The sequence below is a fragment of the Panicum virgatum genome, chromosome 8N, assembly GCF_016808335.1.
Source record: "Panicum virgatum strain AP13 chromosome 8N, P.virgatum_v5, whole genome shotgun sequence".
In the NCBI taxonomy this organism is placed as follows: domain Eukaryota; kingdom Viridiplantae; phylum Streptophyta; class Magnoliopsida; order Poales; family Poaceae; genus Panicum; species Panicum virgatum.
This window is the reverse complement of record NC_053152.1, coordinates 7,028,596-7,038,303: the sequence shown is the minus strand read 5'-3', so window position 1 is coordinate 7,038,303 and position 9,708 is coordinate 7,028,596.

Below are 9,708 nucleotides of genomic sequence, written 5' to 3'. Positions count from 1 at the left end.
GCGACTCCATGCAGTATTTACCACCTCGATGATATCTTGGTACTTTGATTTATCTTGCCTTAACGAGTCGTACACCAAGACCTTGTGCTCCTCAATCCGAATACAAAGCAATATCCAATGAAAGCTGTGCATATACATACGCATAACCAATTAATGTTGATTATAATAGTTATTAAACAGTATTATTAATACGAAGGGATTGAAAAAAAGGCTAACAAAGAACGACTCACTGATGGTTGTATGGCAAGAGAATGAAGGGACACATGCTATTCTTACGCAACCCCCTGTATATAACATTGACTATGTCTCCAGGATTTAGCGCTAGCGATTTCTCGTGTATAATATCGGGGTCGAAGAACCCGACGTTGTGGAAGTTCTTCTTTCGGCAAATTTGAATTTTTGACCTACGGGACACAAGAAAAACGGGGATCAGTCAACACACAAGGCTAAAATAATGAAACGAGAAACAATACTTACATGCACCATACACTGACGAGGGACTTGTGAAGGGCATCTTGATGGTATAAATCGTAGAGTGATGCAAACTCGATATATACATCATCTGCCCCCCGCCAGAAATGCTCATCTTTAATCCAAACCGGGAACATCTCTAATTTACTAGCTTTAGATTGCACGGCATACCATTTGTGTAACTCGGCCATTCTCGTTGGTAGGAATGGTAGCAACTCTGGCCATATCAAAGGTTCACCAAGTACAAACTTTTTCCTGCCGCGGGCATTCTGTAGGGCCTCCCCAAGCAATTGAGCCCTTGTTAGATCAGTTTGCAATATCATCCCAGCCATGGTCAACGGATCTCTTGATTCATCGGGACAGTCTTCATGTGGCACTATCAACGGAGGGATCGATTGTTTGGACTGCTCTCCAAGCTGGGGAATGGTCTTTGCATTAATCAGCCGATTCTTGGGGTTGCTGTAGCACTTTCTGATCTGCCGATCATAATCCGACTCTCTTTCTTTCTCCTTGGTGGGATCTTTAATGAAGTGTTTAACAAAGTGTGCCTTTGCAACCGGATCTATTTCTGGCTTCTTGTTCGCAGCCTCCCTCAGTAGCTTGCGCTTCAGCAAGAAGGTTTGAAATGATTCTTCTGCCTCTTCCTCTTCTGGAGCCTTCTTTTTCTTCTTTCTTTGCTGCTTTTGAGATGGCTGGACCGAAGGTACAGTGTAAGCCTTTTGTCGCTGACTCTGATTCTGTTGTGCGGCTGGTGATGATGCCGGAATTGGCTCGCTTTGTGCGGCTGGTGATGGCGAATCCATGCTGGGGTCCCGTGCAGGCGGTGGAGAAGGTGGGCCAACACTAGGATTCCTGTCAGCTGGCGTTGGTGATCTTTGCCTTGAGCACCGAGCGGAATCTGTGTCTGCTTGCACCAATCTTATGTCGCACTTTGGCCACGCGATCCATGTGTGTACGACATGTTGTAGTTCTGTTTCTTCAGGACTTATAGGGATCGGGAGGTCCATGTCTTCCCAGCGTTCTTCAGTAATTCGGCCAACAAAGACTCTGGCGAATCCTTCAGGAATCGGCTGACAATGTATTGTCCCGCCCTCTTCTTGGACTTCCGCATAACCCTCAGCACAAACTTTGAGCTTTTTCCCATAAAGAACCAGAAGCTCACATTGGGTCCTAACGGTGATGTCGTCAATGGGGTCCCTCGGCCTGTCGGCACCCAAATTAGGGTGCTCCGTGGAAGCAACACTGCTACGACGCTGAGAAGGGGGGCTGATCTCCACATTGGCAGCTGGTTGGTCCGAGCGTTGCCCAACTGCTGCCTCAAGTGACATTATCCGGTTTTCTAGGCTATGGATCTTCTCAGCCACTACTGCCTTGCTTCTGCATCGGCTTCGGTAGGTTTCGAGATCTCCGGAAAAGCCATATTTCCATGGAACTACGCCCACGCCTCGGGTCCGTCCAGTGTGTTCCTCATTCCCAAGAGTGTAAGTCAGCTCGTCATTCTCTCTGTTGGGCTGGAAGGTTCCTTCTTCGGTACGCCTCATTGCGTCCTCGAGTCTTTGGGCAGCCTCTCTTAGTACGTCGCTAGTCACAAACATTCCAGTGTCGGGGTCTAGTGTGCCTCCATGAGCATAGAAGTAATACCTTGCTCGTTTGGGCCAACTCAAGGTTTGCGGTACGATTCCTTTTACAATTAAATCATTTTCCATCTTTTCCCATTTCGGAATGGCAACCTTATAACCTCCGGGCCCAAGTCTATGGAAGTTTTTGTTTTTGCTAGCATTCATTTTGCCTTGAATCGAGGCTGCCATGCTGTCAGCACTGTGCTTGTAATTCACGAATTCATTCCACCACTCTCGTTGCTTCTTCCAGACTTTATCAAAATCTGGTGTGAGGCCCTTGTTGACAAAGTTTGCCACCAATTTTTTCTTGAACGAGGCGAACTGAATTGCCATCTTCTTAAATGCCCATCCCTTTATTTTGTCAGCTTTGCCAGGGGGAAAGTTGAAGTGCAACGACACCTCTTTCCATAATAAATCTTTCTCTGAATCTGGCACGATATCTTCAGGTCGATCAGAGACTTTATTTCTCTTCCAAAGCTTATACTTTATGGGGACGGATTCCCTAACAAGATATCCCAATTGATTTACAAATGTCGTCTTAATTTGACCAGGGGCTAGTGGCTCGCCGGTTGCTTCGTTGATCTCCGTGATGGTCGTACATCCTACCATCTTCCTCTTGGAGCCACGTTTCCGTTTAGGCTTTGTCGATCCTGATGCCTGAAAGAATCGCAAATTTATCAAGCGGGTTGCTAGCAACTAGTGGACGTCGCGGCAGGTATGCGTAACCTTCATAACCCGCAAGCAAGGGTTCCAGATTGAAAATTATCATGATATTAGGTAACTTATTGACTGAAACATTCATAAGAATTTTTAGCTGGAGCACGACTCCTTACACAATGACTGAAATCATCAACAAAGCTAGCAACATAACACAAATAGTTCGCAGCTGGGCCGCATGTGTCACAAACAATATCTTGCTCCTAACATATATATTGACAAAACATTTATCCTGATGCCTGAAAGAATCACTAAACTTTTATACCTCGGCTTCCTCGACATTTCCTTCTTCCTCCCCACTAATATCTTGCTCCTCGTCGCCATGATAATGCAAGTTTAAAAATTGGCTGCCATCGTTCTCGTCCTCATCAAACTCTGGAGCTTCGTACGCAGTACTATAACGAATGAGGTCGTGCATTAACTCGTCTTGGTTGTCCGTAGGATCCATTTCCAGTAACTGAAACAATAAAAAACAGCAAGTAAATAATATAATGAATCAAAGGTTATCCTGTTTCTTCCTTTTGATTCCTATTTTAGTAAACTAAGCATAAAGCAAGTAAATAATATAATGAATAGTCGTGTTGTATTATAGAAGAGATAAGAGAGAAAACACTCAGATAGTTAGATTCAATTCAGTCAAGCAGTATTTGTATATTTGCACATCTTAATTTTCAAGGTTCAGGTCATGAATTTTTCCTCTTGTTTTTTTGTCCTTTAGGTTTGCAAATGTGAAAGCATCTTATTCCATACCGTACAAAGCTACCAACAGATCTGAGCTTCATTTCAAGTTTAAATTAAAATAACAACTAGAAATAGGTATGTTTTTTCGACAGACGTCGCACACCATGTAATCAACTAATAATAGTTTAGGTGATTTTGAATAACTAGTGCCTGCAAGCCAGTGCTAGCGTGGAGCATATATAGCAGCCAGGCCACGTTTGTCAATTGGTCGGACTCAACTAGTACTAGTACTCTTTGATACCTGTGATAAATATTATTTTGCACATAGCTGTAAGCCATAAACTAAAATGACAGAGTCTGTAATTTCGGAGAAAAAAATATCACAAGGCCTCCTGCACAATTAAACTACCATTCTTTAATGTTATAGTGTGGCTTATGTGCAAGATATTGTTTGCTGACCAGAAAAAAAATCATCTAAAACATTTCTCAGTCCTTCAGTAAAACACTGACCATAGTTTCCACAATCAGTGAGTGTACTTCAATAACAAATTTCCATACTGCTATGACTTGCAAGCATTGAGTGCAAGATATTGTCAAGGAGCTACTATAGAGTACTACATAAACACAGAACCTCTAATCAAAGCCCATGGCTGCCTAAAACATTGGTAATGTGGTCTCCCTGTGCCAATTGATGGGCACCACACCAACAAATTTCCATACTGCTATGACTTGCAAGCACCGCTGCTAAAGAAGTTTCTCTACACAAATCAATGAGTAGGCGTCATCATGACATTGTGCTAAGAAAATATCAGCTTATGCTCATACATTTAGCAATTGTTGACAATATGTTTGCAAACTGGTTTTGGACCGAACCATTCCCAGGTTGAAGTCTGAGTGAGCTGATATGCACCATAGTTTCCACAATCAGTGAGTGTACTTCAATAACAAAGACAGCATTCCGGTACACAGCAGTAAGGTAGATACTTTGAACTATTGGAAAGAGAGAAGTACAGCTCTGCATACCTCTGCTAGAAGATGCTAAATTGAACATATGGATTTAATTTCACACAAGTTTCAGTTAAAACTACACGTGTGATCATGCAAGTATAAATATGTGAATTGACTATTTTCCCTAAATATTTAGTGGACACAATAGTTATGCTCCCCAACCACAAACCCGGTAAGAAGAAAGGATCAGTACCAGGGCAAAAATTTAACTTGTGTTAGCGTTAATTGTTCAGTGCTTTGGGATCGAAAGGATCAGAATTTAGGATCGGACTATTATTCAGATGAGGAGGGGACCTTGGCCGGGACGTCGACGGGGACGAGGAGGGGCGGCAGCGCGGACTGGACGAGGTCGAGGAGGCGCGTGGCCGCAGGGCCTGGACGACGACGAGGTGCGCGGCGGCGCGGGGGCAGCTGGGCTGCCGGGCACGGTGACGACGAGGCCGGGGTGCCGGCGCGGAGGGGGGGGCGCGAGGACGACCTCGCGGAGCCGGGGCGGCGGGGGCAGGCGACGGGTCGGGGAGGCCGCCGGGGACGAGGTGCCGGGACGCGAGGAACCAGGGCGGCGCAGGCGCGCAAGGACGAGGACGACGGCACGCGAGGTCGGGGAAGCGGCCGGGGCGGCGGCGAGGACGAGCCGAGGGCGGCGCTCCACGTCGATCTGAAGAAATAACTAAGTGTGGGTGCCGGACCTCTGTTTTGGGGGCAGAGCAGCACGTTAGTGCCGGCTGACATTTCCAGCCGGCACTAACCTGACCCCGTGACGCCAGATGGTGTAGTTTAGTGCCGGCTGGAATTATCAGCCGGCACTAACGTGCTGCAGTTAGTGCCGGCTAACTTTACCAGCCGGCACTAACATGTTTCAATCTGCCGCCAAACCAAAATTGCCCGCGCCGATTCCATTTTACCCTAATTTTTTAATATTTACAATAATATAACAAAAACCTATTCATAATAGGCTTAATAATTACAATAATATAACAAAAATTGATATCTTTAATTTTTTTAGCATATTGTTAATTATATCTACACACTAATAATAGTAATCGAAGTAATTTAACGAATATGCAACCATTATCAATTATGTGTAGCTTATAGGTTTATATGTGAATATGTTTCTTTAATTCGTAATAAATCGAAAAAATTTCATTTTGATCCATGCAAAAATATTCAAAAAGCTTTTCAATAGTACCCTATACAATGATTTAATCAATTCACATATTACTTGATTATTTGTTTGTAATTTAATGTTTCAATTTTTCTAGTAATGCAAAATTAGGTAGCGTAAAAAATATTTCTACCATGCAAAAATATAATATTATATGAACATGATATTATGTCATAATTGGACAAATAGTATCGAGAATTGAGATAAATACGATGCGGTGCGTTACATTACATCACTGATTCAGAGAATTCAATTAATATATAACTTATATAAAACTACTACTCATTATCATTATCTACTGGTACATTGATAATCTTCTTTTTGACGAAAGTGCCTTGAGCATGATCACGGCATAAATAAGGTGTGTCCTCTTTGGATAAGAGGATGCTAGGGTCAATGTCAACTGAGAATGGAGGAAGGTCATCAATCTGGTCATAATCTTCCGAATTGTCCGAAATATCATCAACTCCAACAACTTTTCTTTTTCCTGGAAGAACTATGTGCCGTTTCGGCTCATTTCCAGCCTTGTCTGCTTCAGGCGTCTTATCCGACTTCTTCTTCAGTTTGCTCGACATGTCCTTGACATAGAATACTTGTGTCACATCTTTGGCTAGAACAAATGGTTCATCTTTATATCCAATCTTTTTAAAATCGACTGTGGTCATCCCATATCGGTCCTTCGTTACGCTTCCTCCAGCCACCCATTCGCAACGAAACAGAGGGACAACTATGGGTCCATATTCAAGTTCCCATATCTCCTCTATGACACCATAGTAGTTGTTCTTTTCTCCATTACTGTTTACTATACACATACGGACACCACTGTTTTGGTTGGTGCTTTTTTTGTCTTGAGCTCTCGTGTAAAATGTATACCCATTGATTTCGTAACCTTGGTATTGCTGGACGGTGATTGATGGTCCCCTAGCCAGCCATTGAAGTTCCTGATCAACTGTGTTGTTGCCCAATAATTTTCGTCTGAACCAGCCGTCAAAATTTTTTATATGTTGGCGTGTAATCCAAGCAAGATCCTTCTATGGATTTTCGGACCGTATAATATTCATGTGCTCGTCAATATATGGAGCCACCTTAGATGAATTCTGAAGAACCGTGAAGTTCGCTTGGCTGAATTCACTACAAGGGATGTTCACATTACATTTCTTTCCTAGTGTGCCTTTTCCCTTTAGTCGCCCCTTATGGTGTGACACGGGGAGCCCAATCGGATTGAGATCAGGAAGATAGTCAACGCAAAACTCAATGACCTCCTCTGTTCCATATCCCTTAGCAATGCATCCTTCTGGACGAGAACGTTTACGCACGTACTTCTTCAATACTGCCATGAACCTCTCGAAAGGGAACATATTGTGTAGAAAAACAGGACCCAGGATAGTTATTTCTGTCACAATATGAACTAGAAGGTGTGTCATAATGTTGAAGAAGGAAGGTGGGAAGACCATCTCGAAGCTGACAAGACATTCGACAATATCTTTCTGCAGCTTTATTAGATTATTTGGGTTAATTGCTTTCTGCGAAATTTCATTCATGAACGCACAAAGTTTTACAACTGCTAATCTCACATTTTCTGGTAGAACACCCCTCAGTATAACCGGAAGTAATTGTGTCATCAGGACGTGGCAGTCATGGGACTTCAAGTTTTGGATTTTCTTCTCTTTCACATTTATTATGCCTTGTATATTTGAGGAGTACCCAGACGGGACCTTGATACTGTTCAAGCAATCGAACATACTTTCCTTCTCCTCTTTGCTCAGATTATAGCTGGCAGGTTTTAAATAGTGGCGTCCTTTGTCTCTCTTCTCGGGTTGCAAGCCTTGTCGTCCAGCTAGCTGCTGCATGTCGCGCCTTGCTTCCAATGTGTCTTTTGACTTACCATACACTCCCAAGAAGCCTAATACGTTCACGCAAAGATTTTTCGACAGATGCATCACATCAATTGCGTTGCGAACTTGTAAGACTTGCCAATAAGGTAGGTTCCATAATATAGATTTTTTCTTCCACATTGGAACATGTCCCTGGTCATCCTTGGGAACAGGTTGGCTACCGGGACCCTTTCCAAATACTACCTTCACATCCTTGATCATCGAGAACACACGCTTTCCGTTACGGAACAGAGGCTTAGGATGAGTTTCCGGCTCTCCTTTGAAATGCTTCCCTTCGGTTCTTAAGGGGTGATCGGTAGGAAGGAATCGGCGATGGCCCATGTACACGCACTTCTTACAGTGTTTCAAATAAATGCTATTGGTTTCATCATAACAGTGGGTGCAGGCCATGTATCCCATGTTCGACTGTCCCGAAAGTTTTGCAAGCGCAGGCCAATCATTGATGCATACAAAAAGTAAAGCTCGGAGGTTGAAGGACTCCTATTTATACTCATCCCACACACATACACCTTATTCTTTCCAGAGCAGTAAGAGATCATCCATCAAGGGTTGCAGGAACACATCAATATCGTTGCCAGATTCTTTTGGCCCTTCTATAAGCACCGGCATCATGATGAACTTACGCTTCAGGCACAACCAAGGAGGAAGGTTGAACATACATAGGGTCACGGGCCATGTACTATGAGCGCTGCCAAACTCACCGTACGGATTCATTCCATCCGCACTTAGAGCAAATCTTATATTCCTTGGGTCGTTGTCAAATTGAGGATACTCTCGGTTCAGGTTTCTCCACTGGGACCCATCTGCTGGGTGTCTAATCATGTGATCCTCCTTACGGTCTTCTTTGTGCCACCGCATCAACTTGGCGTTATCCTTGTTTTTGAAAAAGCGCTTCAGACGTGGTATTATAGGGAAGTACCACACCAACTTTGCGGGAATTCTCTTCTTTACCGGCTGCCCATCAACATCACCTGGATCATCTCGCCTGATCTTATACCGCAATGCGCTGCAAACAGGACAAGCTTCCAAGTTCTCGTATTCGCCGCGATACAGGATGTAGTCGTTAGGACATGCGTGAATCTTCTGCACGTCCAATCCAAGAGGGCAAACCATCTTTTTAGCTTCGTATGTTGTTGACGGCAGTTCATTACCCTCAGGAAGCATGTTCTTTACAATATTTAATAGCTCACCAAATCCCTTATCGGTTACACCATTAGTTGCCTTCTATTTCAGCATCTCCAGCGTGGTACCCAACTTCTTTTGCTCCGGTTTGCAATTAGGGAACAACAGCCTTTTGTGATCCTCCAACATCTTCTCGAACTTTAATGCCTCCTTCACAGTCTCATTGTCTTTCTGTGCATCAAGCAACGCCTGACCTAGCTCGTCAGGTGGCTCCTCTTGTGCAACATTTGCTTCACCCTCGTCCATTGGTTCATCTTGAAAGCCACCTGCTTCATGAATCCATGCCCAATCTGGAAGATTGTTATCACCATCGTCATCTTCTTCATTATCTTCCATCATAACTACAACTTCGCCGTGCTTAGTCCAAAGGCTATAGTTACTCATGAAACCATTCAAGGCCAGGTGATTCCATAGAGTATCTCTTTTTCGGAATTCCTTTTTATTTTCGCAAACACTGCATGGACAACACATTAAACCCTTTGGCGACCTATTTGCCATTGCCGCCTTGAGAAAAGAATCTAAACCCTGAATCCATGCCGAGGTGCTCCGGCTTCCGTGCATCCATTGCCGGTCCATCTGTACAAATTTTAAAAAAAATCATGCTCATTATCCCTAAAAACAGGTTACTATGATGTAATTCAAAAAAATGTAAATGTGTCATAGACCACCTATCTAGTAAATTTAAACTAAATAGCAAAATAAATTGGCACAATAACATATACACATGTCACCATGAAATAATTCAAAAAAACTCATTCTAAATGTGTGATAGTCAAACTATATAGTAATCATTCTCTAAAAAGCAACAAATCAATTCTACCTTGCTCAATTTAATGAACAAATTAATAAATCATGCTCATTTTTCCTCATCCTTAAAATCCTTAAAATTTTGCATAATAACATATACACATGTCCCCATGAAATAATTCAAAAAAATTACTCTAAATGTGTCATAGTCAAACTATCTAGA